Genomic DNA, 11046 nt, shown 5'->3' with positions numbered 1-11046 from the left:
ATCCTTTTGTTTTCTTTAGAAAGACATATTTATGACTAAATAATATCAGGTAATTGATGCACCTCCATTCATTTTCTAATCTATTCTATGAACATCTTCAAGAAATGAAGATCTGGTCCTGTTCCTCCATCGGGCTGAAAGCATGTTCAGTAGCTTTTATTTGTCCCAGTATGGGCAATTTTTGTGCAGTAGTAGTAAACCTTTCACACACACGTTCACATTTCACAAATAAAAAATAAAAGAAGAAACATAAAATATTTTAAAAAGATAAAAGTAAGTTTAAAAAAATATGTGCGGTGCAGGGGATGAATGAGAGCATAGGCCTATATGCATGCAGCGTCTGCTTTTCCTAGTAGAGTTTAGCAGCTGAACAGCAGAGGGAATAAAGGAGTGTTTGTATCTGTTGGTTTGAGCTGGTGGATGTTTAAAACGGGAACCAGAGGGTAGAAACGAATTTGTTATGTAGGGGATGAGTATAATTGTCCAAGATGTGTCCAGTTTCTGTTATCAGGGGGTCACGGGAGTTCAGCTGCCAAATGCTTTGCTTTCTTTTTCAGACGTATTTTTGGTGCTCTTCATGTCCCATCATCAAAAATGTTTTTTGTTTTTTTTTTTTCCTCCAGATTGTTGCTGCCATGTTACTTTTTTTCATTTTGTTTAAAATCCAATTGACAGCAGTTTTGTTTGATTTGAAGAAGCTGGGTGGGTTGACCTTTAGTTACCCCTCATGGTTTTTATACAAAATAAGAACAAATATTTGACCCCAATTTTGATATCCAGGCTTCTGCCCCCTAAAGCTAATTCCCAGCTCGTTTTTGTCTCTTTAAATAACTTTGTTTTCATAGTAATCGACTCTCAGCCAGAACTTAAACTTGATCATGCTTTAATCTAAGTTGAGTAGAGCAATAGTACACTGCTCAAAAAAACTAAAGGAACACTTTGAAAACACATCAGATCTCAATGGGGCAAAAAAAAGCTGTTTATTTCTACTGATATGGAGTGGTTAATGGGTTAGGAACAAAAGGATGCCACATCATTTGATGGAAATGAAAATTATCAACCTACAGAGGCTGAATTCAAAGATTCCCTAAAAATACAGTGAAAAAATGATGCGGCAGGCTAGTCCATTATGCTGGAATTTCAGTGCAGCAACTCAAAATGGTATCCAGTAATTTGTATGGCCCCCCACGTGCGTGTATGCATGCCTGACAACATCGGGACATGCTCCTAATGAGACGATGGGCGGCGTTTTGGGGTATTTCCTCCCAGATCTGGACCAGGGCATCACTGAGGTCCTGGACAGTCTGAGGTGCAACCTCAACCTTCATTATTTTTTGGCAATGAAGATTGTTTTTAATCTCTTCAATTAATCTGACTCCTGAGGAAGATAAAATAAAACAGAAGTTATATATTTTACACTAATGGTAGGAAAAAGTATAATCAATTTATAAGTTTACACATCTATTTAACTATTGGGTTTTAATGAGAAATAATGATTATTCCTAACAGTAGAAATAGTTCCTTGTTTGTCATACATGGTAAAACAGTTAGTTTTTTCGTCAGGGAAAGCTGCTGCATAAATCTAGGCAGAGAGGCTGAGGAGCTGCTTCCCCCGGGTCACATTTCTGCTCTCCACCTGATCTAGGTGGTTTGGACAGAAGCTGGAAGAGGGAAAATGAAGTCGTCCGTGTCTAACTGGAAAAACCAGCAATTCCCATCAGCAGAGAGCTGAGGGGTTGACCTGTTAGTGGTTTGACAAAGCCAGCTCTGATTCCCCTCCTGGGTTACTGAGGGAGTTAAACAAATTAGAGTTAAAAATAGGATTCAGAGGCTCATCTATGGGTCAGAGGAAAGATGGAGTCCAGGCAGTTTATAGCGATTAAACCTTTTTCTGTTCTCTGATTCTTTGTGTTCATTTATTTCATATGTGAATACATCTATAAACTCAGCTAAAGTTCCTGTTTTCTTGCTTAAACTGCTGTGCTGCCACCTTCTGACCACATTTGACTACTACACCCATTTAAATCCATAAAACTGAAACATTTGAAGGTGGCCTCAGTGGTTAGATTTGTTAATTAATTAGAAAAACAGGGAAAAATTAGTGTTTTACAGTCTAAATAAAACGCAAACAAGAACTTTAGATTCATCTTTAGGGCTCATTTAGCACATCTCTGATGTTGCTATTTTCAAATATCCATTATGTCAACAGCTGTATATTGGTTATTTATTCTTTTATTGTTTAAACACTTTACAGTAAAGTATTTTATTGTTTATCTTTTAACTTCACTATTATGTTATTCTTATACATTTTTCCAAGGTCCACATTTTTTTGACCTTTTTTTCTATAATGTTTTACACTGCAAAAAATCAAAATCTAGATAAGTATTTTTTTCTTAAAATAAGTGCATTTGTTCTTGAATTGAGGAGGTAAAAGAGACATTTTGCCAATGGAACAAGACAAGTTACACTTAAAATAAGAAAACACAATTGCATTGTCTTATTTCAAGTGCATATTATCTAATTTTCTTATTTTAAGAGTAAAATTACTCATTCCATTGGCAAACTATTTCCTTTACTTACTCAAATTAAGGGTGAACACACTTAATTTAAGAAATTTTAAGTTATTTCTAGATCCTTTTTGCAGCGTAGTTGCTGTAAACAGCAGAATTTCCCCATTGTGGGACAATAAAGGGATTTTCTATTCTATTCTAAATAGAAACCTGGTCCCATTAAGGAGCTGATCTTGATCTCAGCTCATTTTCCAGGTTTTAAAGCTTAAATTGTTGATGTTTTTGGACTATTTATTCATTCTGTTTCTTAGACTGAGACAAGTCTAAGTGTTAATGGGAATAAGATCCATTAGAAATTGGATGGAAATGCTTGTAGGTTATAATTCTAACTCTATAGGTACATCAGCTTTATGCTGAAAAATGACTAGAATTAAAACTACCTTTTTTGGCTTCATACAAACAAACCTCAAAATCTCCTAAAATCTAGGAGTTGTCGGTTAAATTCCTCCATGTGACGCATTATTAAGAAAAAAAAAGCAGGCATGGCAGCAAGTTAGAGCTTTAAAAGCAAACAAATCTTCCCACAGGTGAAGTTGGTGCGATTGTGGAGCTAACGCAGCATCCGTGACAGAATGAAGACCGGATCTCCATGAAGCCGGCGTTAAAGCGAGGGATGCACTGATCCAATTCTTATACTTGCAGATCTGAAACCACGGCTCTGTTTGCTTCAGCAAAGGCTTTCATAAACTCATTAAAAGCAATCATGATGTGCATGAAAGTATATTATATATTCAAATATATATATATATATATATATACACATGTATATCCTAAAGGATATTAAAGATTCCTCTGAGGTCAGAAAAAGGAAACCATGTTAACAGGACAAATTCTATCCTGTTAAGAAAGGATTCACCTTTTCATCAAAGACAGATGCTTTCCTGCTGTTCAACATATTTTAATCTATATTATATTTTAATTTAACATGAATTTAGTATAGAAATAGATTAGTTAGATACTGACGGACCCCCTTTTCGCCGCTTTCAATCTAGATTGTTACAATCTCAGACTTTAATGTATTTTATTGTTTTTTTTTTCAGCTTGCCCTGCTTATCCATCAGGGTCACTGTGGATCTGGTTTCTATCTCTAGCAATCTGTGGTTGGATGTATAAAAACGCATGCACACCCTAAAGGGTGATATAAAGAAGCCATATAACCTAACAGTCATCTTTTTGTACTGTGGGAGGAAGCCAGAGTACCCGGAGAGAACCAACAAGGAGAAAATGGAAACTAGATGAAGAAAGACCCAGCTGGGAAATAAACTCATGACCTTCTTGCTGCAAAGCAATAGTGCTACAAACTGGACAGCTCTGCAGCTCCATGGTTTTTATTTTGTGATTGATGAAAAAAAAAAAAAAAAAAGGTACATGAGTGTGGAGTGAAAAACAAAGTTTAGATGGTTTTAAAAATCTGAAAAGTGTGGAGTGCATTTGCATTCAGAACCAGCTTTTGCCTTTATATATGAAGTGATTTCCCCCATTATTGTTGGAAGCATAGATCTTTCTTAGTGAATGAAATAATAGAAATGAAAAAATAATGCAATCCAGAAATGAAACATTGAGAAGCATTTTGATTAAAAAATTTGGGGAAAAAAAAGTAAATTTGTTTTTGACATTTTTTCCAATTAAGTTTTCTTTACAGGTTTTTTTTTTTTTTTTTTTTGCTCCCTTTTCTCTTTTTCAGAGAGAGTTTTAAAAATGGTGGTCTTGAGATCGTGTTTCGTCACCTTCTTAAAATAATTGCCTAAGTCATTTTTTGCAATTTTTCAGGAAACACAAAAAACTGAACCATTTGTTGAATAAATGATATTTACGAACAATTTTAATCAAAAAAGTTGTAACAACAGATGTCTTTTGACATACAAACAGCAAGGTCAGTCAAACATGGAACATGACAGAATTAAATGACTTAGGCAAATTTCTGAACATGCCTTTGTGATCTAGGCAATTTTACAGCACAAACTAACAAAACATAAGGCTGAGGAGGCATGTGCATTTTTTCCACTTCTCCTTCCAGCTCTTCTTTGCTGAGTTTTTGTCTGATGCCTATTAGTGTGGCAAATTGTCAAAGAAGTGATGACACTCGACAGGCATGATGGGTTTCATTGACTGGAGGTCCTGGAACTTTCTCTCTTTGATTGGCAGAGCACATGGAAACAAACTTATCCATACCATTGGCCCATTTGACACCTGCACTCTTTGTGGCAGTTCTTCCCACACAGAGTCTTCTGAAAAGGACAGCTTGAAATGGACCTTGCCGTCACTGCTAAACTGAAGACCCCGCAAGTCATGCACAGTCGGGTCTCCAACTTTTTTGCCTGGTCTGATGCTGAAGAAGTAAGATCCATTCAGCTTCAGGAACTCATCGTGCTTGAGCACTTTCACATAGTAAGGTGATGGCCTGATTCTTGCAGTCTGGAGTACAACGACATAGTCTCTTGGGGTGAAGATATCTGCAACTAATTTTCGTTCAATAGTACTATGCATACTGTCACACTCCATTTGTGTATGACCTGCAAGAAGGTATTTCTGGGTTATTAGCACCCCATATTTCCTTGCAAGCTCAGAGTATGCATTTGCTACACATGTATTGCGATTCTGATAACCGCAACCGTCGCTCCACACTATGATCTCCTTGAGGTCTGGATGGCCTTTGATCACAGCTTCAAAATGATGATACTGAAGATGTGCAAATACCTCGCTACAGAGGTCACCTTCTGATTCATCCCAAACATAGCAGTAGCCTTCCTTTGATCTCAAGTTGAAAAGGGTAAAGTTGTGGACCTGCAGTTTTGTTTTGTAATACAGGCTGCTGGCTTGGGTTTTTGGACACAGTAGCACAGCTTGCAAGTCCATTGTCCAAACGGACTTCTCTTTATCAGCAGAATCCTTGTCCCTAGATTTCTCTTGCCTTGCTTCATCCTTCTTGGTGACATGTGCGTTGTATGCAGCCTTACTGATATTTCCATGTTTGAATGAAACACAAACATCACACTGATCTTTTCTTGGAATAAATACGGAGTAGTTCTCCTCATGGAACACAGCTGTGAAATATTGGATTCCAACAGCTCTCACTCCAGCAGTTGCAGCTGCCTGTCCATATTCACGATGTAGTTGGGAGATGGTTGTGCCTTGGTAAAGGAACTTCTTGTCTTTGTAGGTAGCTGTGCTTCTGCAGTAGTGTGAGTCAACACTGGGCAGGTCCCTCAACCAGTTCTTAAGGAAATCCTTGACATCAGTTTCAACCTTTCTGTGCCTGCCACTTTTGGGTCCAGATTTTGATGGCACTTCTGCTTGTTTTTCAGGGTTGATGGGGTCATCCAGCCATTTTGTAATGGTTCTTTCAGGGAGACCAATTGTAGAAGAAAAAAGTGCCTTGCACACTTTAACTCTTGTTCCATCTTCAAGCTTCAGTTGGTAGGTAAATGATGAATTGCGTCGGGATCCCTCCGTAACTTTTTTTTGCTTTATGCTAGTCTTTGTGACCAAAGTGGTGACGTATAACCGACGTTCTTCCCAGGTGTTCATTGCCCAAATCTTGTCAAATACCCACTGCCGCTGCTCTTCTGTAAGGACTTGGCAGTCTCGAGTTGAGACTCGCTGACAGAACTTGGAGTTGCAGGGAGGACCCATAGTCTTTGCACTTATTTCTTTGCCACTTTTGCTCTTGTATGAAATTCCTTTTAGACGTTTCTGCTTGGATTCATTTTGCTTCCATGTTCTTGGACTGAGGTGTTTATTTCTTTTCTTTTTGCCTACATTTTTTAATTCAACATCCTCATCCTGCTGTTCTAAAGTTGTTGCCACCATAGATAGGCTGTTTTCATCTTCAGGAGAAGAGGACTCATCACAGGTTGGGGTATAGTCCGGATCTTGAATGACATCATCACCATCATCGCCATCATCATTTGATATTGTGTCTTCTTGGTGTGGATGTGTCTGCTTGGCATCTTTAACTTTATCCATGGGAGCAGATGGTGCATCATTATCAACATACTGCATCATCTCTTTATTGATGGTCTCATTGTCATTCTCAGTAGATGAGGACAGACTGGTGTCATCAATATCAAGTGCATCTCCTACCAAAATGGGAAAAAAAAATATTCAAATCTTTCAAAAATGTGTGATTATTCTGACAAACATGAATTGCCTTTGAGGTCAATTGTATTTAAGATACATTGTGGATTCCCAAAATGGTTTGCAAGTTGCCTCTAGATACAGCAACACAGGCACACTATAACACCAGTCAAATCATTTACGATTACTTATGTTCATCTGAAATTTTCATTAGTTAAAATCAATCGAGTAAAGAGGGTCCTTTGTGAATTTTTTCTAGACTGTAGATTACATTACAGAATTGAAAACTTTCTTAGTTAGATGACTCTGGAGTCTTTCCACTGTGCTTTTTAGCTAACTTACATCCATCCATCCATCCATCCATCCATCCATCCATCTATTATCGATACCGCTTATTCCTCATCAGGGTCATGGTTAATGCTGGAGGCAATCTCAGCTGGCTTCGGGCAAAGGCAGGGCATACCCTGGACAGGCCGCCAGTCTAACACAGAGCATTTTTAGCTAGCTTCCTAAACTAAAATTTTCACAAAAGATCACATTTTATGCAATTTTGATAGCCTAGTGTATATTATAGTAAACATCTTCACTTACCAACATGGGAAGAGTCCAGAATCTTGGAAATAGCTTCAGCAGCTGTGTAGAATTTTCGTCTCCTAGAATCATCCGCCATTTTGAAAAACTTCTAAAATTGCCTAAGTCAATTTGTCTGGTGACTTAAGCAAAAATAAAACTGCCTAAGTCACACTCTTGACATAGGCAATTATACAAAAGGGGTAGAATGGCATGATCTGTTTAATTGAGGATGTAGGCAATTTACCAGAGGTGGCCAGCATCATGAAGAGATGATTTAGGCAAAAAAATCATTTTTGAAAAAAAATGACTTAGGCAATTATTTTAAGAAGGTGACGGTTTTCCAGCTCATGAACGGCATCTTGTGTGGAATGTGGGTGAGAGCGCACAGCTGTGCTGATGGGCGGAGTTAAAATCCAGTATTACCTGAGCCAGTCTAACTATTAGTAATAAGACACATCCTGATTGTCAAACTGCACCAACTGCACCTTTTATGCTCGTGTCTTTTACACCAAAAACATGTTTAAAAAAGTTTTGTAGAACGGAGAACCGGACTGAACTGAACTTAACCTTCCTGGAGTTCTGACTTTTGTATTTGAATATTTGGGAGCAAATCTGAATATCAGAGACCTGTTGGTGTCCCACACCTTACAGGGACTTTGTCTGCAAATTGGAACCCAAAACAGTGGCCTGTCAAAGTATTCAACACCCCCTATTTTGATGTTTTCACAGCCTGGAATTCAACTGGAACATACTATTACTTAGAAGATTGAAGCAAACAAGATGGAATGACATAATACTGCAGAAAAGCCCCCAGAGGGAAAACTTCTGGAATCACAGCTGGAATTCTCTTTACCCTTTACAGACAAGCTGCTCCAGCTCCTTCATGTTTGATGGTTTATGGAGCCTAGGCAGAAGTTCAACTAAATAAACTAATCGCTCTCCTACATCCACCTGCGACACAGGTGGACAGCTTTGATCCACGCCTCCACGAAAGCCAATCGGCATCCAAAGTTCATCTTAAAAGGCCTCCGGTCTGCAACTTGTCTGCTTCTGTGTGCAGGCGGTGGTTGCGCAGTGAGATTTCATTCATATGACCCCGTTTCATCCCACCTCCAACTCCTCCTTTTTGTTAATAAACTCTTATAATTTGAACAGAAGTTGTGGTGAATTTATTCCATGTATGTGCAGAATTAACAGTTTGACCATGATTAGAGCTTGAATCCCTCTTTGATTTATTGTTCTAAACAGTATATTACAGCCAAAATAATATCTGATTAAATAAGATATTTACCACCCCTACCTGGGAGGGCAATAAACATCTTAAAGTATCAGAAAATATGAATTCCCAGCTGGATGGGAATTGAATATAAAATCCCAACACAGCACAGTGGCTGGTATTCAGACAGACACACTCAAAACATTTTATCTCACAGAATAGGCCAAGGAAAAATATGATTCCACATCCTGTACCCATAAGAACCATCCCACAGCTTCTGTTGCTGTGTTTTCCCTTTCTTTAAATGTAGTATGTTTAATATATTCCTGTAAAAATCCCCTTTCAGTTCTGATTGCTGCATAGTCATTAAGTTGGGCTTTGCTTTGTAGCTTCTCCATTTTTTTAAATAACTTTTCATAATCTTTCCCTGTCAAATGTGGGAAATTGTTTATTTTTTTGGGCTTAGAGACAGAAGTGAAAAATATCTGCACAGATCGGGATCTGCTCCTCCTGCATCGCAGCAATCTTTCTATACGCACTGCAGTCAGTGATGTGGGAAAAAATCAGATCAGAGATTTAAACTAAACAAAGTTTTATTTTTTCTGTTTAATTATTATTCAGCAGATAACTAAAATAAATGTATTATTTTAGTAGCTTTGATACTATTTTAGAGCAATATCCTGAGCTTTAAACTGAACCTGTGTGACCGTACATGTCAGCATTTCCATGAGGAAATTTAGATCTGGATCTGGAACTGCAGCAAAAAGTGATGACTCAGGAAAGCAGAACAGAAATGCACTAACAATGGATTCATTTAAAGGAAGACCTGTAAAAATGATCCTTAACTATCAGCCTATTTTTAGGCCGAGACAAGAATGTGTCATTTAAAACGAAATGAGCAGCCATCAATAAGTTAAAATCTTTGGACATCTTTTATGTCCTTTTAAACGATCAATCTAATGAGGTACTCAGCCTTTTGTTTGGCTGCTGAGAGACCATCACAGAGCCAGCTGGTCTGCTTTGGCTCATTGCCTTGACTTCAGATCACACGAACAGCATCCCTCTGCAGAGTGGGTCTGCCTTAGGATGCCTTCTGTTCAGCTTTGCCTGCATGTTTGGACTCCTCATCCATTCCAATCTGCTGCAGCAGGCTAACAGCATTTAGCAGCATCTGATATACACTCACCGGCCACTTTATTAGGTACACCTGTCCGACTGCTCATTAACACTTAATTTCTAAGCAGCCAATCACATGGCAGCAACTCAGTGCATTTATGCATGTAGACATGGTCAAGACAATCTCCTGCAGTTGAAACCGAGCATCAGTATGGGGAAGAAAGGTGATTTGAGTGACTTTGAACGTGGCATGATTGTTGGTGCCAGAGGAGCTGGTCTGAGTATTTCACAAACTGCTGATCTACTGGGATTTTCACGCACAACCATCTCTAGGGTTTACAGAGAATGGTCCGAAAAAGAAAAAACATCCAGTGAGCGGCAGTTCTGTGGGTGGAAATGCCGTGTTGATGCCAGAGGTCAGAGGAGAATGGCCAGACTGGTTCGAGCTGATAGAAGGGCAACAGTGACTCAAATAACCACCCGTTACAACCAAGGTGGGCAGAAGAGCATCTCTGAACGCACAGTACGTCGAACTTTGAGGCAGATGGGCTACAGCAGCAGAAGACCACAACGGGTGCCACTCCTTTCAGCTAAGAACAGGAAACTGAGGCTACAATTTGCACAAGCTCATCGAAATTGGACAATAGAAGATTGGAAAAACGTTGCCTGGTCTGATGAGTCTCGATTTCTGCTGCGACATTCGGATGGTAGGGTCAGAATTTGGCGTCTACAACATGAAAGCATGGATCCATCCTGCCTTGTATCAACGGTTCAGGCTGGTGGTGGTGATGTCATGGTGTGAGGAATATTTTCTTGGCACTCTTTGGGCCCCTTGGTACCAATTGAGCATTGTTGCAACGCCACAGCCTACCTGAGTATTGTTGCTGACCATGTCCATCCCTTTATGGCCACAATGTACCCAACTTCTGATGGCTACTTTCAGCAGGATAATGTGCCATGTCATAAAGCTGGAATCATCTCAGACTGGTTTCTTGAACATGACAATGAGTTCACTGTACTCAAATGGCCTCCACAGTTACCAGATCTCAATCCAATAGAGCATCTTTGGGATGTGGTGGAACGGGAGATTCACATCATGGATGTGCCGCCGACAAATCTGCAGCAAATGTGTGATGCCATCATGTCAATATGGACCAAACTCTCTGAGGAATGCTTCCAGCACCTTGTTGAATCTATGCCACGAAGAATTGAGGCAGTTCTGAAGGCAAAAGGGGGTCCAATCCGTTACTAGCATGGCATACCTAATAAAGTGGCCGGGGAGTGTATTTGGCCAGCAGATGTCGCAGAAGCACTGCTGCAGCTTTAATAACAAACCCGGCTTTAGATCCATCTGTTATCTGTTCCAGAACAATAAAAGGTCAGGCAGCTACCAGAACATCTAAACATGGCTGCTGATGTCTGAAGCCAACTTGCTTTGCTTTTAGTTTAACTTTAGAAAATCATTGAATACAACTTTTAGACTGGTTACTATAC

This window comes from Cyprinodon tularosa, unplaced genomic scaffold (genome assembly GCF_016077235.1).
Source record: "Cyprinodon tularosa strain WSP-4 unplaced genomic scaffold, ASM1607723v1 ctg726, whole genome shotgun sequence".
NCBI lineage: Eukaryota > Metazoa > Chordata > Actinopteri > Cyprinodontiformes > Cyprinodontidae > Cyprinodon > Cyprinodon tularosa.
Note: the sequence above shows the minus strand (reverse complement) of the source record.